At 41.9% G+C, this 20,244-nt stretch overlaps 1 long non-coding RNA gene across 1 annotated transcript in view; it reads right to left on the bottom strand.

Annotated features, from left to right (window-relative positions):
* The window catches only part of LOC123574542 (uncharacterized), a 198,096-nt gene extending 183,350 nt beyond the window's left edge, over nucleotides 1-14,746 (bottom strand). The window contains exon 1 of the long non-coding RNA XR_010588500.2: nucleotides 14,644-14,746. This is a non-coding gene — a long non-coding RNA (uncharacterized lncRNA). The remainder of the gene's footprint in view (nucleotides 1-14,643) is intronic.
* Nucleotides 14,747-20,244: the final 5,498 nt, after the last annotated feature.

Genomic DNA, 20,244 nt, shown 5'->3' with positions numbered 1-20,244 from the left:
GTTCCGACAGATGCAGCAGCATTTGTCAAGCCCAGAAGGTAGGAAAGAGCCTGACTTGTTTCAAGTTACAGTAAATCTGTGGCTAAAGCCCAGAGTAAGGTAAGCAGGAGATAGAAAGTGTCATGATTGAAATTGGGAAAACAGGATGGGGGTATGTTACTAAGGAACAATATACAACCTAAAAGTGTGGATTCTGCTGTCAGACTGCCTGGGTTTGAATACTAATTTCACAATTTACACCTATGTGACCGTAGGTAAATTGCAAAACCTCTCTGAGGCTCAGTTTCCTCATTTAAACACGAGTCTAAAGCTACAACCTACCTCATAGATATTGCTGTGGAAATAAAACGAGACTATTTAAAAAGTGGTTAAGGCAGAACTGGGCTCAGAGTGGAATCCAAGAACGTCGTTAACTACTATGAGCTTTCTCTTATAGGTGAGGGGGATTATAAAATAATCATAAACAGACTTGTGCCTTTAAAAGATCGCTCTGATGAGGTGTTTCTCCTTTCAGAAGAAAGGGCAGAGCTGCAGCGATAAATTTACGTAGATATGAGACTTGAAGCCAAGAGACTGGGATTTGAGCAGAGGTGGTACATACAGAGGAAGAAAAGGTCCTATTTAAGGGGCAGCCCACTCAGCAGCAAGCAAGGAGAGAAATCAGGACGGACTAGGGAAGCCGAGGAGCCCCACAAGTAGGATTAAAGTCCTATTATGACTATTTCAGAATAGAAAGAAATCTCCAAGAGCTAAGTCAATGGTATTCCAAGTGCTGCCGCAAAACATGCTATGCCAACAATCCTAAAAATTGATACGCTTGCTGGCTTCATTCATTCAAAGACTACATCCCCAAGACTCTATTTTTATCGAACTCTATTCCTGAAAACACATCCTTCATTCACTTCCTAAAATATACTCCCCCCAGAAAAGTGTTATAACCGAAATTCCCATAGTAGCCTAGTAATAATGGGCAGTGATCATAATAATTTCAAAAAATAAATATTTAACTCAGCCTCAGGAACATTTAAGGTAAGTATCCATAGGCTCCAACCTACTGCTATAAAATGAAAATTAAGACCTGAAGCCAAGTCAGAAGTATTATATGTTATTGTTATATTATTTAAGACAAAAGAAAACATATATAAACAATTATCAAAGATAAAGCTTTATTAAAGCCCTAAGGAGATACCACTATACATCAACCCAAAACAGCTAAAACTAAAAAGACTGACTACACCAAATGTTGATAAAGATATGGAACAACCAGAACTCCCATACATTTGTTGGTGAAATGTAAAATGTTCAAATCACTTTGTAACAAAAAGTCTAACAAAAAATGTCTGTGTAGACTTAATTTTATAATACTCTGCAAGTTAGCAATTCCAAATCCAGACATGTATACAAAAGAAATGAAAACATATGTCTGTAACATGACTTGAACAAGAATATTCACAGCAACTTTTTTTTTTTTTATAAGAGCCAACAACTGGAAACAGTACAGGTCCAGAAATGGAAGAATGGATGAATGCACTGTGGAACTTCTGTACAGTGGAATACTATTCAGAAGGAACAAACTATTGATACAGAAAACTTCAGGGATGAACCTCAAAAGCATTAGGCTGAGGGAAAGAGACCTTACCCAAAGAGGGCACAACGTGTGATCCTATTTATGTGAAACTCTAGGACAGGCAAACCTGATCTATGGAGGAAAATAATCTCTACTTCTAAAGAAGTAGAGATGGATATTCACTAGGCAGGGACATGAGGGAACTTTTTGGGTGATGCCAATGTTTTATTTCTTGATAGGGGTTTGGGTTACACAGATGTATGTATTTGTAAACTCAGGGAACATATGTCAAAAATATTTGCATTTTTTGTATGTTAGTTTTATATCAAAAGAAAAAACTACAAACAAATATTGAACTCTAGTTACTGGTATACCTGATGAGGTAATTAGGGGAAGCATACATATGTCTACAATTTACTTTGAAATGTGTCAAAAATAAGATGACTTGATGGATAGATATGTGATAAAGCAAGTGTAGTGTTATGTTAATGGTAGAATCTAGATGAGTTTACAGGGTTCACTGTAAAAATCGCTCCGCTTCAACTTGTTTTGAAATTGCCATGATAAAATGTTGTAAAAGTTATTTTCAAAGAGATTGATTCAAGTCAAAGGAAGAAGGAGAGCCCAAACTCACAGCCATCATAAGCCTGTTTCTCTCGGTGGGTCAGATGCTGACTTGAACAGAAGGCCCTGGAGGGAGGTGCTGAAGGAGGGGAGGTTGTGAGTCCGTTTCTTGTTCAGTCAGATATTCAATGGACCAGATAAAATTCAATCGCTAAATACTCTGTACAAGACTTGATGACTTCCCCATCAGCTTCGAAACTTAGACCTAGCAGACAGTCTATGTGCAACCAAAATAAATAAACTAGCCAGCAGGTCAGCGGGCCTTTCCGGTGGTGACCAGCAAGTGGCCTACACATGCAGAGAGAGGGGCAAGGGAGTCTCCCTCCTTCGTGTAGCACAGACAGGCAATGCCACTGTGAAAATAAACAAATGGATCCACGGGGCTGCCGGGCCTGCTTGGCTAGTGCCTGGCTTAAGACCCCTTGCCCTCTGACCCCACGGTGTTTGTGGAGCCTGTGTTGCTGTCTAGCAACAGGGTCTATTTTTTTATCCCATGGTGCGAGTGGATGCAGCTGTCTGTGGCTGATTTATAGGAGGAAGTCACCAGTAGGAGACCCAGGAGGCTCTCACAGCCCAACTGCTGCATTTCCACTTCCCAGTTCATGGCAGCCATGGGAACTCCGGGCAGGGGTGGAAGTGGGAAGATCAGTAAATCAAGTGATGCTTGGTGCTATGTCCTCCTGGAGAGATGCCCCTCAAATGTGCCCCAGAAGCTGCAGAGCTGGTCATTTTCTCTGCAGCTAATCAGGATTTAGGTCCTCTTAGCTGAACACATCTTCCATCCTTCTTAGTGCCCAGCTCTAGAGACATCATTTCTAAGCTTTTTCAAGGGAGAGGATAGGTCTGGAGTTTGGGATTAAAGTGGAAATGTTTTCTTCAGTCTGTGAAAGTATCAATCTTATACATTACTGTACCTTATTGGGATCAGCCTTGGCTTTAAATACACACCTGAATAATACATACAAAGTGCCTGTGTCTTCTCAAGATACAGGTGACCATCTGCAACCGCCTTTCTAGGCGGTGACCAGCTAGAAAGCACTTTCCCATCTGTCATTTAATGCAATGCTTGCCAGAGCCTATAGAATGGGTAGTGGCATCTCCAGTTTACTGATGAGAAAACTGGTGCGCAGCAGGTCAAGTAATCTTCCTAGAGACTCACAGAAAGCGGAAGAACTTTCTGCGTCTGACTCCAAGTCTTCAGTGCTGAGACAGAAATTACCTACCCTTCAATCTGGGAAACACGTACCACTTTTCACCTTCACTATTTTGTATCCACATTAGAAGCCAGTAGGGTAAATCCTCATTATCACAAGCTCAGTTAGGTTTATCTCTCTGTCAGAGCTTAGAGAACCAGAAACCCTAAACCCTAACAGCAATGATGTGGCAGTCTCCAGAGAAATACTTGTGACATCAAGGTCCTATTCCCTTAGTCCATGTAGTACATTGGCTCTCTCAGAAGTATCTCAGTTCACCAGCATCTTTAGAAAACCACACACACACACACAAACACACACACACACTCCAGGATAAGTGTAGATGTGGCAAAGTATCACCCATCTAGTGTGTCTTCCACGCATCAAATCTTTGCTCCACAACACAACTTACACAAAATTGTGGTCTCCTCACGTTCCAATATGCACCCCAGAAATACACAAAAGAGACCTCCAACTTCCCAGAACACACCACTCCCAAACCCCAGCAGCCTCCTTGTCATCCTGCATGAACTGTACTGCCTATCTGAAACACAAAGTAAGCTGGCCACAACTGAAAGAGATAGAAAGAACATCATTTCGGCCGGGCGCGGTGGCTCAAGCCTGTAATCCCAGCGCTTTGGGAGGCCGAGACGGGCGGATCACGAGGTCAGGAGATCGAGACCATCCTGGCTAACACAGTGAAACACCGTCTCTACTAAAAATACAAAAACTTAGCCGGGCGAGGTGGCAGGCGCCTGTAGTCCCAGCTACTCGGGAGGCTGAGGCAGGAGAATGGCGTAAACCCGGGAGGCGGAGCTTGCAGTGAGCTGAGATCCGGCCACTGCACTCCAGCCTGGGTGACAGAGCGAGACTCCGTCTCAAAAAAAAAAAAAAAAAAGAAAGAACATCATTTTTGTATTATACCTCCACTTTTTCAGCAATGTTCTGATCACTGATTGAAAATAAAGATGCTGATAACATTCCAGGGCATCACTAGGTGTGAAACTGGCCCAAATTGTGGGTTGTAATTTATCTCCCAATTTTGCCCCCAACCCAAGCCCCTCAATTCCTTGTTAATCCCCACCACCCCATTACCATCCCTCAAATCCCAAAACAAATCCAAGGTCAGCTCTGTCTAGGTCATGATCCTCAGGGGCTAAGTAGCTCTCCAGAGCTTCCTTGAATACCCAATAAGGAAATTACATATGTCTTAATATTTAATCTTTTATATATAATTCATAACCTACATATACCATTTAATTCTTATCACCATCCTGCAAAAGCAGATATTATGATCATTTTGCAGACAAGGAAACCAACGCCAGAGAAGTTAAAGAAGTAATATATCCATTAGCTGGTGGTATCAAGATTCAAACCCAGGGCTGTCGCTCTTCTAAATAAATGCAGTAGCCACAGTGCAACACCGCCAAGCCTGGGGCTTGTCACTGCCCTGCTTTACTTTTCTAGGGATTTCCTTTCCCCACAGCTACATCTGACTGTTCAGTGGCACTGATATGGTTTGACTGTGTCCCCAGCCAAATCTCATCTTGAATTCCCAGTGTTGTGGGAGGGACCCAGTGAAAGGTAATTGAATAATGGGGGCAGGTCTTTCCTGTGCTGTTCTTGTGATAGGGAATGAGTCTCACGTGATCTGAAGGTATTATAAGGAGGAGTTTTCCTGCACAAGCTCTCTCATTTTCTGCTGCCATCCATGTAGGGCGTGACTTGCTCCTCCTTGCCTTCCACCATGATTGTGAGGCTTCCCCAGCCATGTGGAACTGTAAATCCAGTTAAACCTCTTTCTTCTGTAAATGGCCCAGTCTTGGGTATGTCTTTATCCGCAGCATGAAAATGGACTAATACAGGAGGAACTAAAGGGACAGGCAAGTGACAAGCCTGTCTCTGCAATGAGAGGAAGCCAGACTCTAGGGGATGGGAGAAGGTGGAATCTGTGAGTTAGCACAGATTTCTAGTGTGGTGGCCAGGGACATGGTATTCCAACTCTTCACAAACACCCAAAGTGGCAAATCCTCACCTACCAACATGAATGCTCTCTGGGAGCCCATGCTCTTCATTTGGCCCACAGACATATTTTCTCGGGTTTTTGCATTAAATTCCAACATTTAAAAATGAGATTTCACATTAAAATTTTCATTTCTGGCTTCTCTTGCAAAATCAGCACGTTTGGCAAACAGGGCTCATATTCCCAGATGGCCACATCCAACTGAAATGACAGCAGTGGCTGTCATCCAGAGCCCACATTCTCTGATTTGTCAACGTCACTACCATTCCCTTGTGTATCCCAGACACTCAGCCTGTTTCACTCCTTTCCTGTCCCAGGATCTTCTGAATTGGCGGCCTCTACATATGCTTCTGACAAGGAGCAGGTATTCATTCAATAAGCATTTTAAGCCCCCAGCAAGGCACAAGCTACAAGGGTTACAAGAGACACAAGGAGAAATGAGGTGGCTCCTGCTTCCCAAAGAGTGTGGTCCAGGGAAAGGAATAGGTGAGTAAATATGCCTATTAGAATATCAACTCCACAGGAGCAAGGACTGTGCCTACTTTGTCCAGCACCTAGAAAGTGCCTGGCATATAGTTGCCTACTACATGTCATTGGAAGAAAGAGAGAGGGAGGGAAAGAAGGAAGGAGGATATGAGAGAGGAAGGAGAGAAAGAGACAGTTTGGGGTTTTTTTAGGACATTAGGCCAGAGATGAGAGGGAATTTGGCATGCAGCGCAGTCAATCAGGCCACAGACAGGAAATGATACCAAGTGCTCTAACAATACAGAGACATTATTATGTCTATGTGAGGTGACCAAGGAAGACTTTTCAGAAGAGGAGGGGTTTGCTGGGTGTTTCAAAACGTTCCTAACCTATACATACTTTGCCTTCTTTAGTAATCTGGATTGCAATTGCTTCAGCCCAGAAGAGAAGTTCCAGGTCTTAAATCCCATGCACTTTGCAGACATGCTGCCCGCTTCAGAACAGATCCTGGCCAGAGGGAGCTTGGAATCAGACATCAGGCTGTGATTCCTGGGAAGAGGCCCATGGGTCACAGCAGCAGCCAGGCCACGAGCTATCACAGTGGCAGCCTGTGCGAAGAAGTCTACCCTGGCACCATGGCACGGGAGAGAGGCTGCCTGCCTTTATTTAAAAGTGGGGCTGTGTAGAAGCTGCTAACTTAGTATAGCAAAATATACAGTTCCCAGACTTCTGATCTGCCCTGTGGGCATCTGTCCTGCCTTACTCTGAGCCATTCAATGACTGACAAGTTCTTCTAGCCTTCCCCTCCTTGCAGCCTGGCCCAGCTGCAGTTTTCTCTCCCAGGGCCTCACTCTCTCTTCCCAAGGTAGGAGAATATCAGTCTGTTAAATCTCTAAGATCCTGACTCAACCCCAACAACACACTGGGCTCTCCTGAGGCCTCCTGGTAAGAAGACACTACTTATCTCCATTAACCTCTGACCCAGCTAAGATGAAACAGCCACATCTGAAAGCCTGAGTGCCCTCTTCCCTGAACTAAAGCTAAATAAAGTATGGGGGTGGGGTACAGGGACAGGGAGCAGCCCCAGACTTGCAGCCCCCGCCCCTCCAGGGAATGGCTACCTCCTCCCTTCTGGCCCCATCCCTGAGCCTGTTAATAGATGACTCCTAGGGAACCCCTCCAGGTGGCCTGTGGGTTAAGAACTACATCTGGAGGAAGCAGTGCCCCCTAGGATGATGGAAGGGCCATAAACCCTCAAAGACTGTCCATTTGATTTATGTGATAATAATGGGAATGCTAATCTCCAAAGGCAAAGCCATTCACCCCAAATTCCAACCTCCTGGGTCCCCACACCTGACTTAACGAGAACAGACCCCCTTACCCACGGCTCCCATGGACCAGGCATTTTACGTTCAGTGTCTCTTTTTCTCCTCACCACAAGTCAGGAGCTGTGTGCTATTATGATGCCCATGTTACAGGTGGGGAAACAGAAGCTCCGAGAGCTCTTGTGACCTGCCCAAACTAACAGCTAACAGTTAATGATCTGTTCACTCACATCAGTGGCCCAGCTGAGAGTGTAACTACATTTGTCTAACTCCAAAGCCTGTGCTTTTACCCTGTTCCACACTCTCCCAACAATCACCCTAGAGCTTCCTACTTGGAAAAAAAAAAAATCCAGTTCAACCAGAGGCTACAAATGATGCTGCTCTTGAGTTCTTTCATTCGAATTGCCTTTAATCCAAATATTCATTTACAGGGCAGCAGAATAGTAAATGCCATCTTATCTGCCCTCTGAGAACCATAACTCACCCAAGTTAATATTAGGTGCCTACTGTGTGCCAGGTCATATTAGTCAATGTGATACCAACTATAAATACTATGAGGCATCACTAAATATTAGACAGATGAGAGTCTGCTGGTATCTTTTTCTAGATTGTATGCATTTTAATCCCCACAAGCAATAATTCTCTTTAAGATGACAAGTAGCAACAATGTGAATTAAAATTAATTTAAATAAAAAGAAACTAAGAGTTTTGGGGGTTTTTTTAAATGGTGTTCTGGTCAGTGCAATTAGCCAATGGACTCAAAATGAAAGCAAGCACTGGCTTCCAGGTGGCAGGCCAGAAATACGAGACCATAAAAGAGGCCTTTGTAAAAGAGGGTAATTTAGATAAACATGGGGAGGGGTCCCTGAAGAGTCCCTCAGGAGTAGACTGTCTAATTTGTTTTGTATTCCTAATGCCTGATGCGTATATATGCTGAGTGAATGAGTAAACGAATCAATGGATGATTTACAGGCTTTTCCATGCAAGAGGCACCTCCTGAAATACACCACAGTTAGAGGCATGAGCTGAGGGCAGAGTAGGGGTTGTGGGGAGTGGGGAGGTTGTACCAGCTACACAGCATATAAAATGCTTAACTGCGTTTCTAAAGGGAAAAAATAACCAGCCTGGGCAACATGGCAAATCCTCGCCTCTACAAACAATTAAAAAATTAGCCAGGCTTGGTGCCATGTGCCTATGGTCCCAGCTACTCGGGAGGTAAGGTGGAAGGATCGCTTGAGTCCGGGAGTAAACGCTGCAGTGAGCCCTGATCACACCACTGCACCCTAGCCTGAGCAACAGAGTGAGATCCAGTCTCAAAAAATAATAATTAATTAATTAGTAACCTTTGAGTACTTTCTTTGCAGCTGCCTAGCTTCATTGATATATGTTCTCCCATTTAATATAGTGAGCCCATGAAATCTGTTTTATTTTGCCCATTTTACAGATGAGGAAATTGGGGCTCATAGAGTTTAACAGACTTACCCAAAGTTGTAGAGCGAGAAAGTAGTAAAGCCACAACGCGGACACCAATGTCTGGCTCCTTAGCACACTCCCTTTCCTCCATGGCACGCTGACAGAGCCCATTTCCTTCTGAGAAGGATGCTACAGTGTTCCTCCAAGTCTGGGCTAGAAAGACCCATGACAAATGACTTTGCAAAGAAGTAGAACAACAACGTCTCAAAAGGAGAGCGAAGACAGTCTACACTGGAAGCTCCTGACCTTCTTGTTCTGAACATTTCAAGCCAACTGGGAACATGTAGTCTGCCTTTCAACACACAATATATGGAAAAGCAGAGACTCAGGGCCCAGTTAACTTCCTCACTCTCAGATTCTTGCCTAGGAAACCAGCAAGTGAATCTCCCTTATTGTTCAACTCATTAGCACCTCCACTAGAGACTACAGAGAAGAAATAAATGTATTCGGTTGGTGAAAAGTAATTGCTGTTTTTGCCATTAAAAGTAATTGCAAAAACCACAATTACTGTTACACCAACCTGATAAAAATAAATTCAAAGCAAGTATTATTGCTGTATGTAACCAATTATAGGGATTTGGGGGTGGAAGTTGTTTTGTTTTGTTTTGTTTTTTAAAGAGATAGGGATTATTTGGAGGGTATGAATGTGAAAAAAAGTTGAAAGTACATTGTTTTAAAAAATGATTGCAATTTTCTGTTAATATACTACCTTAAACTTCTTGTTCTGCCTAATCTAAATCAGCTATAAAATCAGGCAAGTTTGAGCTGTTAGTCTTGCGTATAAAACCAATGAAAATATTTTATTGTGTGCACTTTATTGCCTGATGGCTGATTCACTGACTGCACAATTTGGAAAAAATCTTCAGGTCCAAAGGCCAGTGGAGGTTTAATTTGGCCTATAATTGAGCTTTGCAGATAACTAAATTCTTCTGGGGTGGGGTGAGATGAAGGAAGTGGTGGGGGGTGCTGGGGGGTAGGGTTCCCTAAAAATTCTTTCATGTGCATAATCTTTTCCCAGCCCAGCGTGCTTTCTCAGCCATTTCCTACACTTACCAGATAGAGCAAGAGGTTGGTCTGAGTAAGAAACACAGGCCTCATGACTCCTCACTGAGAGGCAGGTCCTCCACCTTCTGCTCTCTTTGCTTCCCCTGTTGTGAACCATATGTGCTGGACCAAAAATTCAGACATGTGATCTCGCCATGAAAAAATGAAATTAAGACTGTACCAGAAGATCTAGGGTATATGTTCTCCAGAGACAGAGCAACCCAGGACGATATACACAGTAGGCGCTTAACAAATGCCTGCATTACAAAATTACAGCCACATTCCAAAAGGCATCTTGGATTTTCTTCAGAATTCTTATCCACAGCTAGGTTGTTTCTAAATCCTAAACTCTTCCAGCCTCAGGCCTATGATAATTTGCTATGTGCCTTTTGGCCTGGTGCATGCAATAAGTATAATCATTTTCTTTTTTAAAATTAAAATTAAATTTAAAACCAACACCTGAGGGCTCACACTTAAATCCCAGGAACTTAAAAACATAATGAAGATGTAATATATGCCTTTCCACTTGAAAAATAAATAAATAATTTGATAAGTAAGTGCTACTCCAAACATTTCACGACAGTAGTATGCTCCCAATGAAGTATTAACTGTCGGTTTGTGTAGATAAGAAATACATCTAGTCAAAATCACGCTGCAATTACAGGACTTCAAAGCAAAACAATTTGGCTTGGCAATGTTTGTTCTAATCTCACATCAAAAGCAGCTGTATGGTAGTCAGCTTATGAAAAGAAAACTGTTCTTTTCAACCAATATGAAGCATGGGAAAACAGGAATAATATTTCTTGAAAACTTCAGAGAAATAAATAGTGTCACACTGTGAAACACACACAGCACTTCACAATGTTTTTTAAACGTAAGCTGCCTGGAGACATTACACTTCATGAAGCAAGAACAGGTGTGAAACCCAAAAGGGAACATTTATTTTTATTCATAAGACTTATAGTAATGCATATTAATGAGAGAAAAATTACCAAAAGCCAAGATCTGTTCTGGACACTTGGGGATGAGAATACAGGAGAGAAACACAAGTGAAAAGGGGGAAAATCCTAAAACGGACTTCAGCAGTCTTCATTCTCTGGACTGTAGAGTGGAACACTGCTTCTCAAATGTTAATGACAATGCTGTTAAATGCAGATCCTGATTCAGTAAGTGTGGGGTGAGCCTGGGTGTGCGCATGTCCCACATGTTTCCTGATGACACCCATGCTGCCTGGTTCCTGGACCACACTTTGAGCGGCAAGGAAGCAGAACTTTTGACCTCAGAATCCCTCCCGTCCATCCATCACTCCGTGTCAAAAGCCAGCAGCCTCACTGGATAAAATAGGCCACAGTCTGTAGCCTGGAAGGGGCTAAGGGGTGTTTTCATGTGCTAAGTGACCTCCCTTAGTGCCAACACAACAATATATGGCAAAACAAAGCCAGAATTTCAATTGTGAAGATCAGCTCATTAAGAGCTTATCATTAGAGAGATTTAGATGAAAGGCGACTCAAGCAGGGTGAAGAGTATGCTGGGGCTTTTACCTGAAGCTTTTGATTTCCCTGAAAAGTCTGGTGAAGAGAGTCACGAGGTGGGGGGCAGTGGAACCAGTTGGTGGCCAAAGTCATTATCAGCTCTGACTTTGAGAGACTGAAAAATCAATGTGAGTTTGCACAACAAATGACTACCCTGGAGATGAGTTCAGCATATTTAGTGAAGATTTGGGAGTAAAGGGAGGAATTACATAGTTATTGTAAAACTAAAGGTGGTGTTTCAACATACTGATACTTAACCTCTATTGTAGCCTCCTCATGTGTACAATGAAAAAAAAAAATACATCCTTCCATGAATTATTATGAGAATGAAAATGAGTTATATTAAAGTGGTTGAAGCAGATTCTAACTCCCAGCAAGCACTATGTAACTATTATTATTATTATCATCAGGCTAACATTACATCGATTTGGGATATCCCGGTATCTAGTTCTGACACAAAAGGGTCATCAGCTATTAAAATATATGTGGCATCACTAGGAAAGTCATCCATTGAAAACAGCAAATTAATTTAAAACTGGTGACAGTCACTCAGCAGGTACATACTACTTTTCAGGGATAAGTATTTATAGAGAAAAATATCTAATTCCCCATTTAACACAGAAATAATGAAATGAAAAAGTTATCTGAAAAGAAGATTCTAGGCCTCAATGATGATAAGAAGAAATAGATGATTTTTCAGCCTTCAGCTTGGAAACTATTACCATTATCCTAAGAATAATAAATAAAAACAGTAATTAAAAATTAATATGCTGATGAAATAAAAAAGCAATAAATTAAAAAATAATTATTTTTGAGGCAGGGTCCCAATCTGTTGCCCAGGCTATAGTGCAGTGGCATGATCATGGCTGACTGCATCCTCAAACTCTTGGGCTCAAGCAATCCTTCCACCTCAACCTCCCAAAGTGCTGCCATTACAGGTGTGAGCCACCACACGTGGCAATATTTTCTTAACGATCCCCCATCTAAAGCCCATAGTAGCCAATACTACGAGTCAACAAAGAGCACGGCTTTGTCATGGGGCTATAATGCTCCCTTTTCTGAAAAAGCAACCGTATGTTAATTAAGGAAAATGTTGGCATCGTTCAGCCACAGAAAGTTCTCACAGACATTTGCTTGGTTATTTTAACTCTGGGCTCCAAATTTTAGGAGGGCCATTAATCAAAATAATGCCTGTTTGCCCCAAGGAGAACTCACTTCCAATGAGGAGTAAGGTCTGGAAAGTGAATATGTCATAAAAGAGAACTGGACTGAAACTAGGAAACTGGAGACCCCCTAGAATGTACCTCAATGAGGGTAGGCGTCTTGTCTAGTTTGATCACCTCTAGTGGCCACAGCACCCAGGAGAGTGAATACATCAGTGAGCCTAGCCACATAAATCTGGCCACTGAGCTTTATTTTCCTCATTACCAAACAAGGTGCTGGACCCAAATATGATCCTTCTCCATTAACATTCATTAACGTCCTTCCACCATTAAGATTCTAGGACTTCATGAGTGCTGTTCTGTGTAGAAGAAATGTCACTGTATGTATCTTCATGAAGCCTAAATACAGATTATTCTAGCGACTGACTTTCTATAAAATAAACCTTGCTAGTCCCTATTATAACCACGGTCGAACAAATAGGAGATATTCAGGTCATTTTTAGGCTGGACGAGTGGGAGCCTCCTGCTTCCTGGGCATTCTATGCTAAGTTGTACTTGAATTGTGAAATGCTTGGTTGACTCCCCAAAAGGGCCTGGACTTCTCAGAATCTGGAGCATCTTTTCTCGAGGCCAAAGAGGTGATCCCAAGTGACAGGCCAAATCCAAGGACGCTACCTGCCCAATGGGTGCTCCTCCGCTGAGCAGCCAAGGCAGTGCCAGAAGGCTCCATCTACCTCCAATAGTCACGGAGTCTCTCCATGTGCACATTGCTCCTGCACTGCTTCCCAGGAAGCCTTCCTGACCTTTCCGACCAGTCACATCCACATACCATGAACACTCATGCCCTGTGCCTCTCTTTTCACAGCACTTATCCCAAGAGAAACTCCACATTGTTGTAATTATTTGATTACATTTGACTCTGGCTCCACGGGCCCAGGTCCATAGTTGCTGATGCTTACCATTGTTTCTCTAGCATTTAGCACTGTATCTGGTACAGACTAGACACCTAATAAATATTGAATGAACAAATGATTTAAGTGGTCAGCTTGACTAGGAAAAAAAAGAACACCCAAAGATTCCTCCTAATTTTATATCATAAGCCCTGTGGACTTTGTAAAGAAAAGCAATTTCTAAATTGGTTGGCATCCTCAAGTCACCAAATTGAAAAATATCGTATGCTGTATGCCACACACAGATGTGGGGCCCACACTGTGGTGGCGTAACAGAAACAAACAAACAAACAAACAAAAAATAATACACTTCAGATCCTTTCAGACTTGGGTTTACATCTTGATTCTTGCATATATCAGCTATGAAATTACTGGATCTCTCTAAGCCTCATTCTTATCTATAAAACAGAGATAAGGAAAAATGAAATGAGAATACATATACAAGTTTAGCAAAGTATGAGACATATGATGAGTGTTCAGAAAGCTTTAACTCTTCTTTGGTATCATTCACCATGTCCTGAGATAGGCTGTGGCATCCATGTGGCCAGCAGGAAACACTTGAAAACTATCATTCTCAAATATTTTCAATCCTATGACCACTTTACCTCCAGCTCATCATGCCTGGTTATTACAGTTTCGATTTTGATAATTTTGCAATTAAGCAATGAACATCTTAAATGAAATATCATAAATAATTAGCTTGTACCAGAAAGAGAAACCTAGGAGACCCCAGCCAGGGCCCCCAGGGCACCCCAGTCCTTAATTAAGCACTACAACAGAAGACAAGAGAGATGATCCGATCCAGAGGTCAGAAGGGCACTCACCTTTACTTTGACTTTCTCAGCAGGCCCCAGGCCCTCACAGATACTGCCCTCTTGATAACAAGCCTCCCAGCGTTCATTTGCCTTGTTTCTGGGACACTGTGACAGTCAAAAGTTGATCCAGTCGCTACCGACTGGAACACAGGGAGTTTAAGGGGGGCAAGATCAGTGAACTTCAAAAGCTTAGGATGGCTTGATAAGCCAAGGGTAGGGGCGGGAATATTTATTTAAAAGCTTACAATCCCTGAAATATTTCATCTGAGCCCCTTCACTCCCCCACCTCCCTTCCCCTTGACCTCTCTGTGACCCTCTCAGCTCGAAGCTCCTTGCGTTGGCCAGCTTCATTTCCAACCATAATACCAAGTTTTGCCTAGTTAAGTTTCCAGAGACACAGCCCTCTCCTTGGGGTCCCTTGAGGATTTAAAAAAGGAGATCAATATTTACATTGATAACATGCACTCACTGTGGGAGGGTTTAGTTTTGTCCACGCTGTCCCCTGCAGCTGTGCTGTCTGCCTCACTGCCCACAGGCCCTCGCCTTCCTGGAAATAGCTCTCCCCAAAGAGTGCTGGGACACAGGATCCCAGCCTCATAAAATGTCGTCAGACTGAAATCACAGATGTCCCATGACCAGATGGAATGGCTTCAGTGGAGCTCAAGGATCCAGGAAAAGAGAACAAGAAGGGACAGAAGGGGACCTGTGGAGACAGAGCCATGCTGCTCAGGGAGGGGTGTACCAGGGAGCCAGGCAGGATGAGGAGAAGAGGGAGGTTCTGAGGGGTCATAGGGAGGGGAGATCGTCTTTCCTAACATTCCTCCCTGAAATAACCACACTAACCTTTTACAATCCCTTTTCATCCCTCTTTTTTAATGGATTTTCAAGAATATGGGGCAAATAAAGGATAAATCAGCACAAAACTCCTGGGCAACAATCAGGACTTAACTGTGCCTCGTCCCAAGCTGGATGAAGGAAACACAAGAATGGCAGGCAGGGAGTGGGGAATGATAGTTTGTTTAAAAAATAAATGTTCCTTCAAAATACAACCCTAAAGTCACTCTGAGATCTGCTTTCAATATGCCTTAAGAAGAAATGAAAACTAGCATTGCAAAAACAGATTTCTTACTCAAAGCTTAGAGGTGGCCCTTGCAGCATCCAGAATGGAACGCCACATTAGTACCATTCAAAAGCCTACACGCACACCTTTAGATTCTGTGCGGCGACCTGCATTTTTATGTCATAATAGTGAACCGTGGTTCACTGCACAACTCTGAAGAAGTCACAAAATGAAATGATTGAGAGGAGATTAAAATGTAGTATGAAGATAGTGAGACAGGTGAGCAACCAAAAAGTGGCAAATAAGCAGCTGAATATCCCTACCAGGTAAATTATTGCCATTAAAATATTATAGGCTACATGTCTCAACATGGATAAATCTCCAGAACATAATGTTAAACAAAATAAGCAAGGTATGGAAATCATATGGTCTGATGCTATTTAGATAAATTTTAAAAACATGCAAAACCTGACTTATACTACTCATGGATAAGTACTTATGTCTGCAGATTCATAAGTCAAGTATAAAATATGCAAAAATAATTATAAACACCAAATTTAGAGCAATGGCTTCTATGGGGAAAGAATACTCAAGGATCATAGATTTTAAAAAACCAAAAAACTTCAGTACCTGTTTCATTTTATTTCTTTAAAAAGTGATATGAGGCTTGGCGCAGCGGCTCATGCCTGTAATTCAGCACTTTGGGAGGCCGAGGTGGGTGGATCACCTGAGGTCAGGAGTTTGAGACCAGCCTGGCCAACATGGTGAAACCCCATCTCTACTAAAAATACAAAAATGAGCCAGGTGGCAGGCACCTGTAGTCCCAACTACTCATGAGGCTGAGGTAGTAGAATTGCTTGAACTCAAGAGGCAGAGGTTGCAGTGAACCACAGACTCCAGCCTGGGTGACAGAGCAAGAGTCCATCTCAAAAAAAAAAAAAAAAAAAAAAAAAGTTAAATGGCAAAAAAAGAGAAAGATTTAAGAAGCTGTGGTGAGTTCAGTGTTCACTACTTTTATTTAATTCTTTACTACATGCTTGGAGTGTTTCAACATAAAAATGTTAAGAGCCTCAGACAAGAGTCTTCAGGTGAAAGTCAGTTTACAACTTCAGAAATCCACTGAATTCATTCACAGAGCTCTCCCCAATTCCTTGAATATCTGGGACCTCAGGCAGTGTCTCTGGAGTCCAAGAGATGCTAATCTCCACCTGGTACAGTCCTAACCAGCTTTGGGACTGTCAGGTCCAGATGAATCCCTTTTTAAGGCTCTTGTGAAATCATTCCACACAGAGGATGCACAAAAAAGTAAGCATTAGGTATCTAAAAGCTTCCGTTAGGAACTCTTAGGAGGAAATGGAATTTAACAAGCTTCCTTCAGACTAAACATTGCCAACTCCACTACTGGGAGTGATGACAAATGGCTCTCACCCCAGCTCTGACGCTCGCGAGCTGTGCAATATTGGGCAAGACCATTCACCTTTCCATTACACCATATGGGCCTAAACAACTTCTTCTGGGCTTACAGTGTCTGTTGTTCTAATCTGAGGAATTAAGAAGATGGGGGCAGATGCCAATAGGCAACAAACATGACCTCTCAACCATAAATTATTCTAGGGGTGCAGGTAGCCCTGCATCCAAACCTATTCCTCAAACATACAACCTATTTCCCTCATCAGACTTCTATAGCTCAAATTCTCCAATTCAGACACTTCTCGATTAAAGGCCACATTAAAATGCAAAAAATATGTGGGACCGTAATCACACTTTAGCCTCAGCAACATACATTATCTCTTTTAATTCACACACAGCCACTTTCAACATAGATAAGAAAACTGAGGCTTAGAAAGCTTAAATGATTGGCTCAAGATAACACAGTTCTTAAGTGGGAAATCCAAGCTTCAAGCCAAAGCCTTCAAAATTTCAATCTTAGACTAATTTAATTGCCTCAAATTAGCCTTAACAGGGGGCGGAATCCCTAAAGAAAGCAAGAGTAAAAGAGGAAGGGGGAAGGTCAAAGAAAGTATGGTCCTGGAGCTGGGAATGCTGCCAAGGGGAAGATGAAAAGAATGAAAAAGACTGAAAAACCTCTTTGTCTCACTTTGTCATTTTGCTTAAGGTTAGTTTCCTTCACAACCTTATGGATTTTAATTTTTCAAAGATTGAAGTGGGGCTGAAAACAAGCTACCAAGATGTGCAAGACAGCTATTACATAAAACTATTTTCCTCTCCAAACTTTCCAACCACAGCCAGGCTGGATCATTAACTGTGTGAACTAAGAGAAACGATTTGTGAAAATCAACATGTGCAGTCCTTGGCACAGCAAGTAATCAGGGAAAGATAGTAATGGTGACAATAATGACAGTGATGACAATGACGGCAAGGACTGTATTAAGAAATGTCCAAGGTCACTCGAAAGCAGCATGCAGGTACACCACTGACATCTCATGCACCCTGACAGGTATACCACTGGGCTTTCATCATTCATGATTTTTTCAACGCTTAAAAGTGTTTTAACATAATCTGATTTCTTTCTCTGTCCAAAGTGTGAGGTTCATTCAAAGGGTTTGATCAGCAAACATAATCCTTCCTGTCTGTTTTCTAAGAGGATTTCTGGATGTACCCATGAGACAAACAACAAGCAAAGAGAGGGGCCTTCTCCAAGCTTCAACCCCTGGTTTATCAGCCTTACCTTTAAGTAGAAAGTAGGAAGAGAAAATGGATTAACAAGCACTTCCACATATTATACAAATAAAATGGACATATTAAATAGAAACATAGAATTCTTGTAGTCCTTTTGATATGTTTTGACTCTATGTCCCTACTCAAATCTCATCTTGAATTGTACTCCCCATAATCCCCAGGTGTTGAGGGAGGGGCCTGAAGGGAGATGATTGGATCATTGGGTGGTTTCCTCCATGCTGTTCTCATGATAGTAAGTTCTCATGAGATCTGATGGTTTTATATGCTGGCAGTTCCTCCTTCATGCTCTCTCTCTCTTTCCTGCCGCCCTGTGAAGGTCCTTGCTTCTCCTTTGCCTTCCACCATGATTGTAAGTTTCCTGAGGCCTCCCCAGCCATGCAGAACTGTGAGTCCATTAAACCTCTTTCCTTTATAAATTACCCAGTCTCGGGTATTACTTTTTCTTTTTCTTTTTTTTTTTTTTTTGGGAGATGAAGTCTCACTCATGTCCCCCAGGCCGAAGTGTGATGGCGCAATCTCAGCTCACTGCAACCTCTGCCTCCTGGGTTCAAGTGATTCTCTTGCCTCAGCCTCTCGAGTAGCTGGGATTACAGGTGCCTGCCACCACAGCCGGCTAATTTTTGCATTTTTTTTTTTTTAGTAGAGACGGGGTTTCACCATGTTGGCCAGGCTGGTCTCAAACTCCTGACCTCAGGTGATGTACCCACCTCGGCCTCCCAAAGTGCTGGGATTACAGGAGTGAACCACCATGCCCGGTTGGGTATTTCTTTATAGAAGTGTGAAAATGGACTAATACACCTTCTATCTCTTGTTAGGGAACTCACTTCATTATATTTCTAATGCCCTAATGTAAGGCAAACATTTTCTGTCCTTATAAAATGAGTTGCCTGACAAAATCTCACAAAGAAGTTTTTTTTTTGAAGTAATTTATTTTGAACTAAAGTATCTCATGGGAAAAGCATACAAGCCTAAAACAACCTCAATCCATGCTTGCTTGGGGTTCTTATAGATGTCAATATAGGTAAAAAAGGAAATGAGAAATTTAACCTGGATTCAGTCGTTTATTCATAAAGGTTAAGATTTATATTTGCAACTATCAAATGTAGTTAAAAATAGAGCAACAAGCATTTTAAAATAACTTTTAAAAGCAACATAATAAGTGGTTACATTTTGATGATCACAAATATATGCCTACATGACAATGAAAAGCCAACCACCTAATGTTGACCAAATAAGTCCTTCTGGCCTGGCACAGCAGTTCCTGTTACCACATTGAACAGGGATTCAAAAATGCTGTTTCCCAAACAACTTGGAAGTGAGTCGAATGAGCCTAGAAAGTCATGTTACATGACTCAAATAGAAGTCAAGAAAAAAACACAGGTAGTGTTTGAATAAAATCATTTCAGGAAACAGAGTGGAAAAATAATATGTTAATATTAAGATGTTCTTTTAAATATAATTGAGTACCTGTATTAATAAATTAAATATCTGTTGACATTTGACTATCTCATCTATATTTCTAAAATATATAGATATATAAAGAATTTTCAAATTGGCCAAACATATATTTTGCTCTTAATTGTCTTTTATTTAGGTATATGTGGTATATCGTATTATAAACATAATGGGGCATGACTTTTAAAGCAAAGACAAATAAATCATTCATAGCCTTTCAAAGGAAAGAAAAAAAAAAAAAAAAGACAGAGGCAGCCTGAATAGAAGGGAGGAGGAGACTGAAAAGCAACAGCCCGTTTGCCGGAGCACTCATGGCAGATGAGTGCAGTGTCTGGGATCTCAAGCTGTCCTGGTTCCAGCATCCCTCCCAGAACTCCCCTTGGGAACACATTTTACACAAAGATCTTGTTTCCCCAATGTTATAGGTGCCCGATTCTTAATTAAATCATCTCTCACCCACAATAGCCTGTGGAGACCAATGATGCCTGTGGAGAAAGGACAATTTGTTGTGTCATGTTTTGTTTTGAACATCCCTGAAAGTCTAAAAAGAAGGCACCTGACAATCATTGTAAACTGGAAAAGCCAAAAGGAGGAAAAAATGGGCTCTTCAGATTCTAACTCTATGTTTCAGGCTAAAGATTTCATTTCTACCCGAGATCATATAATTTTGGAGCAAGGGGAATTCCCACGGATTGTCTAGGACACACTTCTGGTTCAATATAGAAAAATAGAACGATATCCCTTTGCACATTTTTTACTTGTGTTCCCAATAAGAGATATTTTCCTAGAAAAGCTTATCAGGCATTTTACCCAGGCTAAGTAGAACCAAAAGTTCTATTCCTATTAATGTTAACA

The sequence above is a fragment of the Macaca fascicularis genome, chromosome 7 (assembly GCF_037993035.2).
Source record: "Macaca fascicularis isolate 582-1 chromosome 7, T2T-MFA8v1.1".
Classification (NCBI taxonomy): Eukaryota; Metazoa; Chordata; class Mammalia; order Primates; family Cercopithecidae; genus Macaca; species Macaca fascicularis.
This window is presented reverse-complemented; position numbering and strand designations above follow the sequence as displayed.